Consider the following 19,078-nt stretch of genomic DNA (forward strand, 5'->3'; position numbering starts at 1 on the left):
TCACAAAGCACCGAGCTGATCTCCCTGTGCTATGCGGCTGCTTCCCACTAGCTATCTGCCTTACATTTGGTAGTGTATATATGTCCATGCCTCTCTCTCGCTTTGTCACAGCTTACCCTTCCCCCTCCCCATATCCTCAAGTCCATTCTCTAGTAGGTCTGTGTCTTTATTCCTGTCTTACCCCTAGGTTCTTCATGACATTTTTTTCCCCTTAAATTCCATATATATGTGTTAGCATACGGTATTTGTCTTTCCCTTTCTGACTTACTTCACTCTGTATGACAGACTCTAGGTCTATCCACCTCATTACAAATAGCTCAATTTCGTTTCTTTTTATGGCTTAATAATATTCCATTGTATATATGTGCCACATCTTCTTTATCCATTCATCTGATGATGGACACTTAGGTTGCTTCCATCTCCGGGCCATTGTAAATAGAGCTGCAATGAACTTTTTGGTACTGTTATTATTATTATTATTACTATTATTTTTATTATCATTTTTAGGTCGTGCTGTGGGGCATGCGGAATCTTAGTTCCCCAACCGGGGATCGATGCCCCCTGCATTGGGAACATGGAGTCTTAACCACTGGACCACCAGGGAAGTCCCTGTATAATAGACTTCTGAAAGCTGTATTATACAATTTGCAGGCAGAAACTTTAAAAAAAGTAATCTTTGCCTTGTGACCAGCAGAGTGGAGGGCTATGAAAGAAATCTAAATTCAGCTGTGGATTGTGTCTGCAACTTCGGGTTTTACTCCAGTCAGCTAAGCTACTGGTTCATTTAATAGAGGAACTCCCATTTGCCAAGTTTTCATATATATTCCTGCTTGTGTTGAATGAATTACAAGGTTCAACTATATGAAATTGTCAATTTCAGCCATTTTTGACCTACAAAAATGATGATTTTATATGATTTAACGTAATGTTAAGTTGTGGTTGGAAGGTCTGGAAGATGAGGCTTCAATATACCCCAAAAGGCATCAAGCTTTTAAGGAAGCACCAGGATTAATGAGGGACTGTGCACGAATACTTTCCCTCAGAGGCTGGTTTAGCTTTTTTACTTACCTTACTTGAGTTGACCTATTTTCACTTTGTAGGTCTGTTCTCTTTTTTTTTTTTTTTCTTTTCTCAGAATAATGGATTCGCATTTGCTGTATTTGCAATTCTCTCTTTTTTTTTTGGCGGTACACGGGCCTCTCACGGTTGTGGCCTCTCCTGTTGCGGAGCACAGGCTCCGGACGCGCAGGCTCAGCGGCCATGGCTCATGGGCCCAGCTGCTCCGCGGCATGTGGGATCTTCCCGGACCAGGGCACGAACCCGTGTCCCTTGCATCGGCAGGCGGACTCTCAACCACTGCGCCACCAGGGAAGCCCTGCAGTTCTTTTAATGCAGCACTTTCAGGGTCACTTTGGCATGATAAACTTCTCTTGGAACTGTGCAACATAGGGACCCCAGATATTTTGATCATTTTGGAGAAAAGGTGCTGCATAAAATACTGTTTTTTCTCCCGAATAACATGAATGGAATTTCATCCTGTTTTACTAGTTGTCAGGATAATGTACAAGGCTACTACCCTCATTGTTCTTTCCAGAGGAGAGTTGGTCTCAGTATTATACTTTACAGTTGGTAAAATGCAGTTGTAAGAAAATGTTTGGATTTATTAGATTATGTAGTATTAATATGGTTCCTTAAGTGTAACCAGTAGAATCCCACTTATTAATGTGGAATTTTTCTTACTGTTTTATATTTTAAATTACTGTTGTCTTTCTTCTTTCCCCTTACGCATTGTGAGGTTCTTTGTTGCTTTCTAGCTTTGAAATCTTAACTAGTGCTTATTCCTAAACCCGCTGGCTTTTTCACATGGACATTGAAGATATTCACATGTTATTTAATCAAGGAATAGAGAGATTATGGGACTTCCTTGGGGGCACAGTGGTTAAGAATCTGCCTGCCAGTGCAGGGGACACAGGTTTGAGCCCTGGTCCGGGAAGATCCCACATGCCACGGAGCAACTAAGCCCTTGTGCTACAACTACTGAGCCCGTGGTCTAGAGCCTGTGAGCCACAACTACTGAGCTCGTGTGCTGCATCTACTGAAGCCTGTGCGCCTAGGCCCCGTGCTGCACAATAAGAGAAGCAACCGCAATAAGAAGCCTGTGCACCACAACAAAGAGTAGCCCCTGCTCGCTGCAACTAGAGAAAGCCCGCATGCAGCAATGAGACCCAGCACAGCCATAAATAAATATATTTTAAAAAAGGAATAGAGAGATTAAACAGTGTTGAGCAGGAGAAAAATACCACTGTTTGTAATTTATTTATTTATTTATGGCTGCATTGGGTCTTCCTTGCTGCATGTGGGCTTTCTCTGGTTGCGGTGAGCAGGGGCTACTCTTCATTGCGGTGCGCAGGTTTCTCATTGCGGTGGCTTCTCTTGTTGCAGAGCATGGGCTCTAGGCGCGTGGGCTTCAGTAGTTGTGGCACATGGGCTCAGTAGTTGTAGCTCGTGAGCTCTAGAGCACAGGCTCAGTAGCTGTGGCACACGGGCTTAGTTGCTCCGTGGGATCTTCCCGGACCAAGGCTCGAACCCGTGTCCCCTGCATTGGCAGGTGGATTCCTAACCACTGTGCCACCAGGGAAGCTCTCCCCACTTTTCTAAAAAAAATACTTATTTTATATTTAGCTGCATCAGGTCTTAGTTGCGGCATGTGGGATCTTTCATTGCAGTGTGCGGACTTCTCTCTAGTTGTGGTGCGCCCGCGGGCTCTGTAGTTGCCCTGTGGCATGTGAGATCTTAGTTCCCTGAACTGGGATCGAATCTGCATCCCCTGTATTGGAAGGCAGATTCTTAACCACTGGACCACCAGGGAAGTCCACAATTTCCCCGATTCTTTTTTTTAACTACAGAAGTTAAAATTAAATGTAAAAAAGTTAAACAAGTACAGCCCTATCAAGTAAAATATTGACAGCTACTCCAACCTGCTGGATGTAACGATTGTTGACAGTTTGAATATACTTTTAGAACTTCGCTCAAGTGCCAATTCGTGTATTCACAAACATACCTTGTTTTGTTGACTCTAATGTTATTGATATGCATCATACTAATACAGAAAAATGCTAACCGCATCATGACATGCCACTGACTAAGAGAAATCTGGGTTTCAGAGATGTTAATGTAAAAAAAAAAAAGTGTCCTAAAGATAGATACATATTTATAGTACATACACGTAATGTACTGCATTCTTTCATAGAAATCACATTATATATGTTATTCAGCCACATGCCTTTTTCCCTCAACAAAACATTGTGAATATAAAAAAGTTTTTTTAAAAAAATTATTTATTATTTATTTTTGGCTGTGTTGGGTCTTTGTTGCTGCGTGTGGGCTTTCTCTAGTTGCAGCGAGCGGGGGCTACTCTTCGTTGTGGTGCGAGGGCTTCTCATTGCAGTGGCTTCTCCTGTTGCGGAGCACGGGCTCTAGGCGCGTAGGCTTCAGTAGTTGTGGCGTGTGGGCTCAGTAGTTGTGGCTCGCAGGCTCAGCAGTTGTGACGCACAGGCTTAGGAGCTCTGCGGCATGTGGGATCTTCCTGGACCAGGGCTCGAACCCGTGTCCCCTGCATTGGCAGGCGGATTCTTAACCGCTGTGCCACCAGGGAAGCCCTAACAAAGGTTTTTTAAAACAAAAATTGAGACTTCCCTGGTGGCGCAGCGGTTAAGAAGCTGCCTGCCAATGCAAGAGACACGGGTTCGATTCCTGGTCTGGGAAGATCCCACATGCTGTGGAGCAGCGAAGCCCATGAGCCACAACTACTGAGCCCGCATGCCACAACTACTGAAGCCCTGCGTACCTAGAGCCCGTGCGCCGCAACGAAGACCCAACACAGCCATAAATAAATAATTAAATTTATTTAAAAAAAAATTGGACCATTTCAACCAGACTAACATAAAAACATTTAAAATGTCTGGTTTGTTCACCTATGTCAGTCTACCTTTAAAGGAGGAAATCTTCCCAAGGGATTTTACTGTGCAGCCAGGGTTGAGAAACACGGGAATAGATCGTTTCTCAAACCCCTGACTAAGAGTTACTGAGGGTGTTTATTAAAAATTAAGGCATTTGATCAGTACTCAAATTTAATACATATCTCCGGGTATACAGCTAGATTTGACTAGACGACCTTGTAGAGCTCCCTTCTTAGAGGCTGTCTCAGCTGTTTTTTCAGCAGTGAATTGCCAGAGACCCTGAGTTGGAGAATATGGGAAATTCTGTGGCAATATTGCATAGTTCTTTGTCCAGTTTTTTAAAAAACATGATCAATTAACTCTTGTTTTTGAGTGGCGCTGCATACTTTGAGTATGGACCTCTTACTATTTTTTCCCTTCATTTACGTAGTTTATTGATTTCTGTCGCTTTTCCCTGTATCTGCGTCTGTATTTTCATATTATGTTTTTTAAAAAATTTATTTATGGTGCATTGGGTCTTCGTTGCTGCATGCAGGCTTTTCTCTAGTTGCGGCGAACGGGGTCTATTCTTTGTTGAGGTGTGCAGGCTTCTCATTGTGGTGTCTTCTCTTGTTGCAGAGCACGGGCTATAGGCGTGTGGGCTTCAGTAGTTGTGGCGCGTGGGCTCAGTAGTTGTGGTTTGCGGGCTCTAGAGCACAGGATCAGTGGTTGTGGCGCATGGGCTTAGTTGCTTCGCAGCATGTGGGATCTTCCCATACCAGGGCTCGAACCTGTATCCCCTGCATTGGCAGGCGGATTCTTAACCACTGCCCCACCAGGGAAACCCCCAGCGGTCGCCTTTAAGTAGAGATTATAACAGGAGGGTTGTGATGGTGCCTGGGATTTCTGCTTTTTCATTAAGCCCCCAGGTGATGTTTGATGTTCCTGGTCTGTAGACTACACTTCCTGTAGCAAGGATTGTAGACTATGTTTTTCAACCGCAACTTTGTCTTAGCTTGAGTTTCCTTAGAAGTGGACCCTAAAGCAAAGATTCAGGAGCCAGTGATTTACTTTGTTGGGGAAGGAAACATCAGTTGGGGAGTGAGGGCCAGCATATAGTCAATAAAGGTGTATTGTCAGGCTAACTACCACTGTGGGCAACTGTAACTGAATGACCCTGGAGGAACTTTGAGAGCCATTGTCAAACATATGTTTCATAGCCTTCTACTGGAAAAAGATCCCATCTGTGACTTTCATAGCTAGAGAGAAGTCAGTGCCTGGCTTAAAAGCTTCAAAGAACAGGCTGACACTCTTATTAAGTGCTAATGCAGCTGGTGATTTAAAGTTGAAGCCAATGCTCATTTATTGATTTTTTTCCCTTAAATTTTATTTATTTATTTATTTATTTAATTTATTTTTGGCTGCGTTGGGTCTTTGTTGCTGCGCGCACGTTTTCTGTAGTTGCGGCGAGTGGGGGCTACTCTTCGTTGGTGGTGCATGGGCTTCTCATTGCAGTGGCTTCTCTTGTTGTGGAGCACGGGCTCTAGGCGTGTGGTCTCAGTAGTTGTGGCGCTCGGGCTTAGTTGCTCTGTGGCATGTGGGATCTTCCCAGACCAGGGCTCGAACCCATGTCCCCTGCACCGGCAGGCGAATTCTTAACCACTGCACCCCCAGGGAAGCCCCACATTTATTGATCTCTGAAAATCCTAGGGCCCTTAAAAATTATGCTAAATTTACTCTGCCTGAGCTCTGTAAATAGAACAACAAAGCCTGGATGACAGCACATCTGTTTACAACATGGTTTATTGAATATTTTAAGCCCACTGTTGAGATCTACTGCTCAGAAAAAAAGATTCCTTTCAAAATATTGCTGCTTATTCACAATGCACCTGATCACCCAAGAGCTCTGATAAGAGATGTACAATGAGATTAATGCTGTTTTCATGCCTGCTAACACAGCATCCATTCTGCAGCCCATGGATCAAGGAGTAATTTCAACTTTCAAGTCTTACTATTTATGAAACATATTTTGTAAGGCTGTAGCTTCCATAGTTAGTGATTCCTCTGGTGGATCTGAGCAAAGTAAATTGAAGACCATTTGGAAAGGATTCAACATTCTAGATGCCATTAAGACTAAGTTCACTGTTCTTTATTTAGCTTATTACTGCTTCAAGCACAGTGTTAGCACTTCTCTAAGTGCTTACATCTTCCTGGATTCCTGTATGTTTTTAAGTCTTAAAAGAGGCAAGCAGGGCTTCCCTGGTGGCACAGTGGTTGAGAGTCCGCCTGCCAATGCAGGGGACGCAGGTTCGTGCCCTGGTCCGGGAAGATCCCACATGCCGTGGAGCCTGCGCATACGGAGCCTGTGCTCCGCAACGGGAGAGGCCACAACAGTGAGAGGCCCGTGTACAGCAAAAAAAAAAAAAAAGCAAGCAAATAAAAGGATTTTAACATATTGTTGAGCTCCTATTATGTGCCAGGGAGTTTACGATGCAATATCATTTTAACTCTCATAACCCAATGAGTGATGGGGTATCTTCCAAGTTGTAAGTGAGGAAACAAGTTCATAGAGGTTAAGTGACATAGGTCAAATAGCATGTAAGTGAATATCTAAGCCAGAATGAAAATCTAATCTGCATCATTCTGGCTATAAATGTGGTTTCCTACCATGCTGTTTCCCAAAGTGTGTGTGTCTTTTGGTCCACCTAGTAACAGTACAAGTGGTATGTAGCTATGACAAGAATAGTAAAAATGTTACTGGAATAAAATAAGACCTCTTTAGAGAGGCTTCCCAGATCTCCTGTTTTGTTTCAGCATCCTATTCATTTCATATAGTACTCAACACAGACTGTATTTAGATGTCAGATTTATTCTGTCAACTTTAAGCCATTTAAACTTTTGCTTAAAGAAGAATCCCAGGGACTTCCCTGGTGGCACAGTGGTTAAGAATCCACTTGCCAGTGCAGGGGATACGGGTTCTATCCCTGGTCCGGGAAGATCCCACGTGCTGTGGGGCAGCTAAGCCTGTGCACCACAACTACTGAAGCCCGCGCATCCTAGAGCCTGCACGCCGCAACTACTGAGCCCCGTGCTTAGGGCCCATGCTCCACAACAAGAGAAGCCACTGCAGTGAGAAGCCCGCACACTGCAACTAGAGAAAGCCTGCACATGCCACAACAAAGACCCAACACAGCCAAAAATAAATAAAATATTAAAAAAAAAAAAACACCCAGGAGTGGCTTCCAAATCTTGGCCAAACTGTTTACTCAGATTGCTTTTTAAAATAAGTCATCTTAACATATGTAAGATACATCTCAATATTTTGTTGGTTTTAACAAAATATAACTGGTGATTACTACAGCTTTTTATCTCTCTAGGAAAATATAAGTGATATAAGTCTCCTAAAGCTACAAACATCAGCTTTTAATTGTATTTTTAGATCCTTTCCACATTATTTACTGTTGGAATTAAAGTAGTTAAGAATTTTTATTTATTTATTTTGGCTGCGCCGCATGGCTTGTGAGATCTTAGTTCCCCAGCCAGGATTGAACGTGGACCCTTGGCAGTGAAAGCACCGAGTCCTAACCACTGGACCGCCAGGGGATTCCCAGTTAAGAATTTTTTAATAGATTGACTTACAATTTTGAGTAATGTAAAATCTTAAATTGTGTTTTCGCACCTCAGAACTCTTCAGTGATTTGGAAGCACACTCACACAAGTGCAAAAAACATTTTAAAGTGATGGCATCACAAACTTTGTGCAGACTTAGGCAGCTGAATTATTAGTGATGAAACTAAATTGTCGAATTTGGCAGGGATTTAATGTTCAGCAGCCAATTTAAGTCACGTTAGTTTTCTGAGAATGTTTTGTAACCAGCTTAATCTGATGGGCTTATGAGAGTATAGCTCTGTCAAAAATCATGTTCCATAGGGAATCATACTGAATTTCTTTTATGGTTAGCTGACAATACCTGCCCTTAAAATTGTCCAAATCAAATTTCTTTTCCATGCCTTATGGTACAGAATTATTGGTGCCAGTAGAGTATTCATCAGTGTGACAGAGAAAATGCATAGTTTTAGAAAAAATTTGGCTCTTACCTGTATATTCCTAAATATTAACAGTCATTGCTACCAAGAGATACGACTCTTAGAAATCTGTAAGACAGGATGGTGATTGTCATTGGATTATCCATATGAATTGATTACGTTTAGTGGTTGTACAAATTTTGCTTAGCTGGTAATTTCACTCATTTCTTGGAGGTTGTCTAAGTCCATCAGATCATCTGAAAGCAGCATAACACCTGGACATTCACATAGGTAACTTCCTGTAGAAATGCTCTCATTGATTTCATGAGATCAGAAGTGTCTGAGTGAAGACTGCTTCTCTTGTGTAAATCTAGTCAAACGTTTTCTGTGACTCTTTTTACGTAAAGATCCATGTGGTAAATTCCTCTTAGATTTAGTACCTTGGAAATTTTTCCTCCAACAAACTTGCATACTTCTTGTTATCAAATACAGGAACAAAATTCAGCTTGGGACATTTTATTTTTAATTTCTTTTTTTTGGAATTTTAAAAATATTTATTTTTGGCTGCACTGGGTCTTTGTTGCTGCGTGCGGGCTTTCTCTAGTTGCGGCGAGTGGGGGCTACTCTTTGTTGCGGTGCGCGGGTTTGTCATTGTGGTGGCTTGTTGTGGAGCACGGGCTCTAGGCGTGTGGGCTTCAGTAGTTGTGGCTCGTGGGCTCTAGAGCGCAGGCTGAGTAGTTGTGGCACATGGGCTTAGTTGCTCCGTGGCATGTGGGATCTTCCTGGACCAGGGCTCGAACCCGTGCCCCCTGCATTTCAGGTGGATTCTTAACCCCTGTGCCACCAGGAGAGTCCAGCTTGGGACATTTTAAGTTGTTGCTTCAGTTGTCATTAACCATAGACAAAATTCGTGGTCTGTGTTAATTAATTGCCCATAATTCCTATGCGTATCTGTGACCTTATAAGTAATGTCTGGCTTGATAGCCTTTTTTTTTTTTTTTAAATAAATCTTAGTGTGGTTTCATTCATTTTTTTTTTTTTTTAAAGCTATATTGAGACACTGTAGTGCGCCCTCCCCCCTTCTTCCAGCTTCTTGTACTTGGGCAGCAGCAGGGTCATGTGAGCTGTTTGGCCAGTGCAGTGTGAGCAGAAATTGTATGTGTAACTGTGTACAGTAAGTCCCTTACATACAAACTTGTTCTGTTCCAAGAGCGCGTTTTTAAGCCCAATTTGTTACTAAGCCCAACGAAGTTAGCCTAGGCACCCAACTAACACAATCTGCTATATAATACTGTACTGTAATAGGTTTATAATACTTTTCACAGAAATAATACATAAAGAAAACAAACAGTACCTTGAAAAGCACAGTAGTGCAGTACAACAGCTGGCATACAAGGGCTGGCATCGAGTGAACAGGCAAGAAGAGTTACTGGCTGGAGGAGAGAGAGGAGGTGGGAGATGGTAGAGCTGAAGGATCGTCAGCAATAGGAGACAGAGGGCAAGCTGCAGTTTCACTCACACCTGACGTTGATGGCACAGGTTCTGGTTCCTTGATGGATTCAATTCTACCTACCCTCTTGAGAAAACGATCCAGTCATGTCTGGGTCATAGCTCTTTTTTTCTCGTCATAAATGACACAGTAGGACTGGATTGCAATCTGAACGGCTGCTGCAGTACTGTTCTACATTTAGGTCCTGTGCCCCCAAAAACTAAAATCCTCAAGTAAAATCTCTGCCATTTCCCACATTGTGAGTCTCTTTGATTCTTCAGTTACTACTTCTTTTGTCTCTCTTCGTCTTTTCCGTGCATCTCCTATTCCATCAGGTCTTCATTAGTAAGCTCCTCATGTTGCACAGCAAGGAGTTCAGTGAAGTCATCCTCTTGCAGACCTAGCTTGAAATAAAGACACTATATTATTGTACTCTATACAGTACTGTAAAGTACACAAAAGCACAACCACTTGTAAAGGATGCATGCACATGACAGTGTACTCCAGACAGGTGAACTGACTCAGGTGATCGGACATGCTAACGCATGTTCGTATCTTTGAAAGTTCACAGCTTGAAGGTTCGTATGTAGGGGACTTAACAGAGACAGTGACAAACCCTTTCCTGATTCTTCTGTTTCTTCCCTTGCTTCCTTGACTAGAGAAACCTCAAGTACCGAACCATACAGCCTCAAGATGGTGGACTCTCACAAACATTTGAGTGAAAAAGAAACCTTTGTTGTGTCAAGGCTCTGAAATTTGATGAATAATTTGGTTCCCAAGCTCACCTGTCCTTTGGGAATACAGAATTATCAATCACAATTCAGAATAGGTTGAAAACATGTTTACTGTCTCTTGTACTTTCAATTTTGAGATATTAAATAGATTGCATCTAGGCCTCTGCTTTCCAGAATCTTAGGGGAGGCAGAGCTGTCTGAAAATTACATGCCAGCTTCTCTGAAGGTCATCCTTTGGCTGGTATGTTAAATATGTGCATGCTATATGAAGGACATTTTGCTTTCATGGCATGCCTCAATATGAATGAATCATTAAAGGGCATAACACTTCCCCCTTCTCTGCACACTAAGTCTCTGGTGGATTTCCTTCTTTTCATTCCTTAATTTCTAAACCGTATCTCTTCAGAACTAAGTATTGAGATTTTAAGGGAGATATTCATCACATTAAGCTCTCTGGCCAGCCTGAGCTCTTTCATCTTAAGCCTTTTAGTTCTCCCTTTGGTCCTCAATCTAGCTATTCTCTCCTGTTGCTGGCACAAGTCTGGTTTTCTGCTTTTTATTCATTTGGGAACTCCCCCACCCCCCTACCCCAACCCATGCCAAGCATCAGGTTTTCCTTTGCTGCTGTACTTATCTTCCCCACTTTTGACCCAGAAAACACAAATATTTTTTCTGTGTATGGTACAAGAGGCATCACCTTCATACATCCCAGCTTTCAGTGTTAAGTTTCTCTGATAATCATAAGATGGAAATGTTCCCAAAATTTAAACTTTTGAAACTGGGACATTCCCTGGTGGTCCAGTGGTTAGGCCTCCATGCTTTCACTGCAGGGGGCGCGGGGTTGATCCCTGGTGGGAGATCCCGCATGTGGTGCGGTGCTACTGAAAGAAAAAAAAAAAACTTTTTTCTTCAGCAGCTGGGAAAATACTTCAAGATATTTGTTCTCTTCCTTTTGCTGTTCTCTTCTAGTGCAGAATGGCTTTCTGTGATGGTGATTCTTTTCTCTTTATTATCTTATTATCCTTATTTGAGGTTTTTAGTTATTTTGTAAAGTGTCTCTAAGATAATAGTCATCATGTGATAAAGTGAAAAACTCAGTGTGAGGGGAAAATGGTTTTTATTTTATTTTATTATATTGAAAAGTATAGTTTTTACACTTCTGTTTTAACAATAGATCTTTCTGTTTTGAGGAAGTACTCTCATTTGATAGAAATATTAGTATGTCTTGGGGGAGGGGTAAAGACTTCTCTATATGTCAGTCCAGATGTATGCATATAAAATATATTCTGGGACTTCCCTGGTGGTGCAGTGGTTAAGAATCTGCCTGCCAATGCAGGGGACATGGGTTTGATCCCTGGTCCCAGAATATCCCACATGCTGCGGAGCAGCTAAGCCCGTGTGCCACAACTACGGAGCCTGCGCGCTACAGCCCGTGAGCCACAACTACTGAAGCATGTGCACTCTAGAGCCTGTGCTCCACAAGAGAAGCCACTGCAATGAGGAGTCTGTGCACCACAACGAAGAGTAGCCCCTGCTCAACACAACCAGAGAAAGCCCGCAGACAGCAATGAAAACCCAACGCAGGCAATACACACACATACACACACACACACGTATGTATGTATGTATGTATGTACTGGGACTTGCCTGGTGGCACACTGGATAAGACTGCACTCCCAACGCAGGGGGCCTGGGTTTGATCCCTGGTCAGGGAACTAAATCCCACATGCATGCCACAACTAAGAGTTTGCATGCCACAACTAAGGAGCCCACATGCTGCAACTATGGAGCTTGTGAGTCGCAACTAAGGAGCCCACCTGCTGCAACTAAGACGTGGTGTAACCAAATAAATATTAAAAGAAATATTGTAACAAATTCAATAAAGACTTTAAAAATGGTCCCCATCCAGGGCTTACCTGGTGGTGCAGTGGTTGAGAGTCCGCCTGCCGATGCAGGGGGACACGGGTTTGTGCCCCAGTCCGGGAAGATCCCACATGCCGCGGAGCGGCTGGGCCCGTGAGCCATGGCCGCTGAGCCTGCGCGTCTGGAGCCTGTGCTCTGCAACGGGAGAGACCACAACAGTGAGAGGCCCGCGTACAGCAAAAAAAGAAGGAAAAAAAAAGGTCCCCATCCAAAAGAAATTAAAAAAAAATATATATATATATATTCTGATAGGTCCCAAACTAACAATTTCAAACAACCATGCCTGATAACTAATAATTGGTCTAGAGAGATTTTTACTGAGGTGATTTTTATTATTTCAACAAGGTGAATTTTACAGAGAGTTTTATACAATTTACAGAAGTACCTTGGTTTTTTCCCCCTGGCTTTTCCCATGGTAGTTCTGCATCACCCCTGAGATAACTTTGCATTCTTTCCATTTGACATAATGATTTGGGAAGCTTGCCTTCATGCAAGCCAGAAATAAATGTATTGTCTTAAGTTTCTTCTCATGTTGGGTCTTTGGAGGAGTTTCTTTTCAACAGTCCCTAGTTAACTGAAGATTTTATCAGTACTATCATCATCATGTCTGTCATCTGGATTACTTTTCATTGAGAAGGGGGGACTACAGAGTTTGGGACAGAGCTCCTTCATCTTCGTCGTGTGTGTGTGAGAAAATACACATAACAAAATTTACCACGTTGATCATTTTTTTTAAACAGTGATATATATATTTTTAAAATTATTTATTTATTTGGCTGTGCTGGATGTTGGTTGCGTTATGTGGGATCTTTGTTGCGGCATGTGAGATGTAGTTCCCTGACCAGGATCGAACCCTGGTCCCCTGCATTGGGAGCTCAGAGTCTTAACCACTGGACCACCAGGAAAGTCCCACCATGTTGATCATTTTTTAGTGTATAGTTCAGTGGTGTTAAATACATTCACATTTTTGTGAAGCCATTACCACCCATCCCCCTGATTTTTTCCATCTTGTAAAACCGAAACTGTATCCGTTAAACAGTAACTTCCCATTGTCCCCTTAGCCCCTGGAAACTAACATTATACTTTCTTTACGACTAATTCAAGTATCTCATATAAGTGGAATCATGCAATATTTGTGTTTTTTGTGACTGGTTTCTTTCACTTAGTATAGTGTCCTTAAGGTTCATCTATGTCGTAGCATATTGCAGAATTTCCTTTTTAATATTCCATTGCATGTATATACCTACCTTTTGCTTATCTCTCCACACGTCAGTGGACACTTGGTTGCGTCCATGTTGTAGCTATCATGAATAATGCTGCTATGAAAATATCCAGATACATCTGTTCAAGATCCTGCTTTCAGTTCTTTTTGGTATATACTCAGAAGTGGAATTGCTGGGTCATATGGTAATTCTGTTTTCAGAATTTTTCGAGGAACTACCATACTGGTTTACGCAGCAAATGTACCATTTTACATGCCCACCAACAGGGCATGGGGTCCGATTTCTCCACATTCTTGCCAACACCTGTTTTCTGGTTTCTTGATTGATAGTGGCCATCCTAATGGGTGTGAAGTGGTAGATGATCTTAGTCTTCTAAATAAAGGAAAGAGCTAGATTTTTTCCCCCCTTGATTGTCTTGCTCTGAATGCACCCTAGGAGGCTCTTGATTGGGAATCAAATCTGGTAATCATTTAAAATGGCACTTTTGTATGCTTTGTTATAGATTGCTTTGATGGGCTTATTTCCTGCCCTCTCCTTTTTTTTTTTTTTAACATCAACCAGCCACTTTTCCATATAAAAGATAAGTTATAACCCTTCACATTCTTTGTGCCTTTTCTTGATAATCTATAGCAGATGAATTGGTAAGCCTTCTAGACTACAGTATACCCAGTTCTCAGAATAACTCCAAATGCCTTGACTTTTTGTATTATGAAAGAGTTTTGGTCTTCTTTAGTCATTTCATGTACAGAATTCAAGATCAGATCATATAATACTAGATGCTTCATAAGTCCCTAAGATGCCATGGTCTTGTTAATTGGGTATATTATTTGAATGTACTATAGGCATTTAGCTAAAGTTGATAACATAGGACACCTATACTAAATTCCCCTTTATGTATTTAATGAACAGAATTCAGACCTTCAGGATGATTCTTTGGGTCTCAGAAACTTCTTTAGGGGCAGATACATAGCTAAATTTTCTACAAAATAAAATGGGCTGCATAAAAAGGGCCTATTGAAATTGCTGAGAAGGGACTATAGAATCTCTTGTTCTATCTAGGAGGGGGGGGATCCTTAAATAGGTTTCATTTATCTGTGATATAGTCAGGCCCACCAGAATATATTTCTCAATCTCTGTTAACATAGTTCAGTTTACATTCTTCATTCTTTCATCAAATGTTTGTGTGCCATTTATATCATTAGATACTGTGCTTTTCTGGGAATAGAGAGATAAAGACACAGTTAATGCCCTTTTAGGATGGTAGTATTTGATGGGAAGAAAAACACTGATCCTCAACACAGAAAGAAGTATGAACATGGGTTGGAGAGCACAGTAAGGCTTTGCAGAATAAGAACTTGATCCAGAGGGATGAATAGTTTCCTAGACAAAGAGGAAAGGTCATGGGTCAACTGATCAGTCTTACATAAAGCAAACCCAAGACCTCTCCAGAACCTTGAGTGACATAACCTTTTTAAGGCAGTGTTTGATTCTGTGGCCCTTTCTGTCCTTGGGGTGTTTGCCGTTAGTGTTTTTGGACTTAAGAATTTGTTTCTATGAGCACACTACTTGGAAAGTTAGTTGAATGTGGTGGTTAAGAGGGAGCTCAGGCACTTAAGTTAGATTGTCTGGGTTCGGATTCTGGTTTTACCACTTAATAGCTGTGTGACTTTAGGCAAGTTACTTTTTCAGTTTTTTGTCTTTAAAGTCAGAATTATGTGTTCTGACAGCCGGCAGACATTTTTTTCCATGTTCAGAGAAATTATGGTTATGACCCTGTATACTTTGGTAGGAGGTACATGAGTCCCATCATCCAATACACAGCCTGCTTGTTTTCCTGTGACTGATTCTGAACAGTTTGCTTCCATCCTGAGTCTGGCTCTTACTAGAAACTGTACGCCCCCCTTTAGATTTTGTACTCTGTCTTTATAAAATTAACACGATTGGACCTCAGCAGAGACCTGTTTTACCATCTGGCAGGGACAGTCTTGGGAGAATCAAGTTTACTGGGATGTTGTTTACTACTAGGCATTGGCAATTAAGGTTTTTTTTAGATGTTGGGGGTAAGAGTTAATTAATTTTTGCTGTGTTGGGTCTTTGTTTATGTGCGAGGGCTTTCTCTAGTTGTGGCAAATGGGGGCCACTCTTCATCGCGCTGCGCGGGCCTCTCACTCTCGCGTCCTCTCTTGTTGCGGAGCACAGGCTTCAGACGCACAGGCTCAGTAGTTGTGGCTCACAGGCCCTGTTGCTCCGCGGCATGTGGGATCTTCCCAGACTAGGGCTTGAACCCATGTCCCCTGCATTAGCAGGCAGATTCTCAACCACTGTGCCACCAGGGAAGCCCGGCAGTTAAGGTTTTTGAAGATAATGTTCTGGGAGGTTAACTTGTAGGTGGAAGAAGATGTAAGCAGGAATAAACCACATTTTAATGTATTAAATTAAAGCATGTATGTCTGTTGTCATTGAAATCATTTATCTTGCATCTATTCTTATAAAAGCAAATGAAAGGATCCCCATACAGATGAATTCAAATAAATGTTCAAATCTGAGATAATATGATTAAATCAGAGCATGACTGTGGAGTCAGAGTGCCTGTTGTAATCCACTGAATTTGTGATTTTGAGCAAGTTTCACCCCCACAGTTTTTAGTTTCCTTTTATAAAATGGGGATAATACTGGTACCTACTTCAGAGGTCTGTTCAGATTCAGTGCATTCAGATTCAGTGTCTGTTCCGGTGCAAAGCATTTGGAACAGTGCCTACCGTGAGGTGTTTTATTTGTGAATCAGTTTATCGAAGGAATGTGTAAATAGTTCAGAGAGCAAAAACCAAGAACCAAAGCTAAATTAAAGTTGGGGTGCAAAACATTTGACTCTCCTGGCAGGATAGTCAGTAACAAAAAGAAGTAAGCTGGTTTAATGTAATGGATGTCTAACTAGGCTATTACCACTCAATGAAGGAGAAATGACCTGGAACAAAACAAGCTTAGTATTTGGTTAAGATGTCCTTGGAGTTGTGAGGATTATAATGTTTCAGAGTTTCTGTAACAGTGGTGATTTTCAGTCAGCTACCCGTTGTCCCCAAACTATCAAGAGTCCCAGAAATGATATTTTATTGCCCAAAACTCATGTACCAAACTGCGCATCCACAAGTAGTGATTTGACCATGAGATGCAGTTCTCTGGTTCATAAATTGTGATCATATCTACTGCAGATAGATTTGACAGTCTTCTGCCATCTGAGAAATGCTGAGATCGCATTGATAAAATAGTTGCTGCAATAATGATTTCGTGAAATACTAATGTTTGAGAAGGTTGTGTGAATGTAACTGGTGTTAGTCCTCTGCTGATGGAGGTTTTAAGGTTGTGGCTAGTCTAGAGTTTTGGATAAATTAGGGTTTTCACATACTTTTGGGGTATATTATAGTTAGGATTGTGTTTCTGTTGCTGGTGTAAAAGAAAAGGATAAGGATGACACCAGTGTTATGGGAATTTCTCTATAGTCATAATTTGTACAAATTGGTACAAAGCCTGGTTGTAGAACTTTTAGCTCTTTTCTGCTTCATGCTACTACTATCCCTTAATCTAGTTCCTTGGCAAGTGAAGAAATTTCTGAAGATAAAGGGCTATGGGGAGTAGTTTGGCTTTTAAAAGTAACTACTATAACTCCGTAATAAAAAGGCAGATAACTCAAAAATTGTCATAACATCTGAATGGTATTTTCCAGAGAGCATACAGAAATAGCCAGTTAGCATATGAAAAGATGCTCAACATCATTAGCCATCAAGGAAATGCGAATCAAAATCAGAGATACCACTTCATGCCCACTAGGATGACTATTAAAAAAAAAAAAAAGGGAACAAGTGTTGGTGAGAGTATGGAGGAATTAGAATCCTCCTCTGTTGCTGGTGGAATGTAAAAATGGTGCAGCCCCTGTTAAAAAGTTCAGCAGTTCCTTCCTCAGAAAGTTATCATATGACCCCACAGTTCCACTCCTTAAGTATTTATTCAAGAGATTTGAATGCATACTTACATGAATGTTCATAGCAGCATTTTTCATAATAGCCAAAAAGTGGAAAGTCAACTCAAATGTCCATTAACTGATGAACGGATAAGTAAAATGTGGTATACACCTGTATACATTCAGTAAATGAAGTATCGATAGATGCTGCACTATGGCTGAACCTTGAAACATGCTAAGTGAAAGAAGCCAGTTACAGAAGACAACATACTATATAGTTCCATTTATATGAAATGTCCAAATAGGTAAATCGATAGAGATGGAAAGTGGATTGGTGGTTGCCTAGGACTGAGGGATTTGGGGGTAAATGGGGAATGACTGCTAATATGTATGGAGCTTTTCTTTTTCAAATGATGAAAAATGTTCTAAAATAGATTATAGTAATGGTTGTGCAAATTCTGTGAATATAACTACCATTGAATTGTATGCTTTAAATAGGTGAGTTGTATGTGAATTATAGATCAGTAAAGCTGTTATTTAATAATAACAGATAACTGCTACTTTTGTATTTGTACCACAGTCTTTTGTGCATTGTTTTGTGGCTTTTTCAATGAAGGGAATTGTATACTTACTTGAAGCTGGGATAGTAGAATATCATTGAGTATTTAAAATATATTTCTCCCCTCACATTGTAAAACTATTATATGATCATTGTTGAAAATTTCTAGAGCACAGAAAAATAAAAAAAATCTGTCATCTGGAATAGTACCCAGAGACATACCATTGTTAAATTTTTAGTGGTATTAGATATTTGGGTACAGTTTTTCCATATATAATGTTGCAGAGCTCTACAGTTTAAAAGAATTATGGTCTTTTTTTGGTGTAGCTGCGTTACTTTTTAAATTGCTTTGTTGTTGGAACAACTTAGATGAATTACTGGTTCACTTCTGAGGCGTGTTTAATTTGTTGTTAGTTTTTGAGAACTAGTATGGCAGTGAGCTTGAAATGATACCCTCTTTACTCCACTGCCACTAAATTTAGGCTTTTTTACATGGCTGTGGTTAAAAAAAAAAAAAATTGGATGTTTCAAATGAATGTGCTCAGGCTCCCACAGATGGTCTTAAATATGCCTTAATACTTTTTTTTTAATGCTTCAGAATTGCATTTAAAAAATTCAGCTGTATTGAGGTAAAATTTATAATACGTTACTTATACACATAAAATTCATTGTTTTTTTAAAAATTATTTTTGGCTGAGTTGGGTCTTCGTTGCTGCGTGTGGGCTTTCTCTAGTTGCGGCGAGCGGGGTCTACTCTTCGTTGCGGTGCGTGGGCTTCTCAAATTGTGGTGGCTTCTCTTGTTGCGGAGCGCAGGCTCTAGGTGCGTGGGCTTCAGTAGTTGTGGCTCACGGTCTCTAGAGTGCAGGCTCCGTAGTTGTGGCGTGCGGGCTTAGTTGCTCCACGGCATGTGGGATCTTCCTGGACCAGGGCTCGAACCCGCGTCCCCTGAATTGGCAGGCGGATTCTTAACCACTGTGCCACCAGGGAAGTCCCAAATTCATTGTTTTGATAAATGTATTCAGTTGTGTAACCACCACGGTAGAACAATTCTGTTACCCCCCCAAATTTCCCTTGTACTCCTTTGCTCACAAGCCTTTCACTTCACCCCTATATCTTGGTAACCACTTACTTGCTTTCTGCCTTTATAGTTTTGCATTTTCTATAACTTGATTTAAATGGAATCATAGTCCTTTTTGGTCTGGCTTTTTCCTTTTGTTTTTAAAAATACCTTT

At 41.2% G+C, this 19,078-nt stretch overlaps 1 protein-coding gene across 1 annotated transcript in view; it reads left to right on the plus strand.

Annotated features, from left to right (window-relative positions):
• The window catches only part of YWHAE (tyrosine 3-monooxygenase/tryptophan 5-monooxygenase activation protein epsilon), a 50,453-nt gene that overhangs the window by 11,174 nt on the left and 20,201 nt on the right, over nt 1-19,078 (plus strand). The gene's annotated exons all lie outside the window — the stretch shown is intronic.

Source organism: Monodon monoceros, unplaced genomic scaffold, assembly GCF_005190385.1.
Source record: "Monodon monoceros isolate NGI ecotype Baffin Bay Population unplaced genomic scaffold, NGI_Narwhal_1 Super_Scaffold_9, whole genome shotgun sequence".
Classification (NCBI taxonomy): domain Eukaryota; kingdom Metazoa; phylum Chordata; class Mammalia; order Artiodactyla; family Monodontidae; genus Monodon; species Monodon monoceros.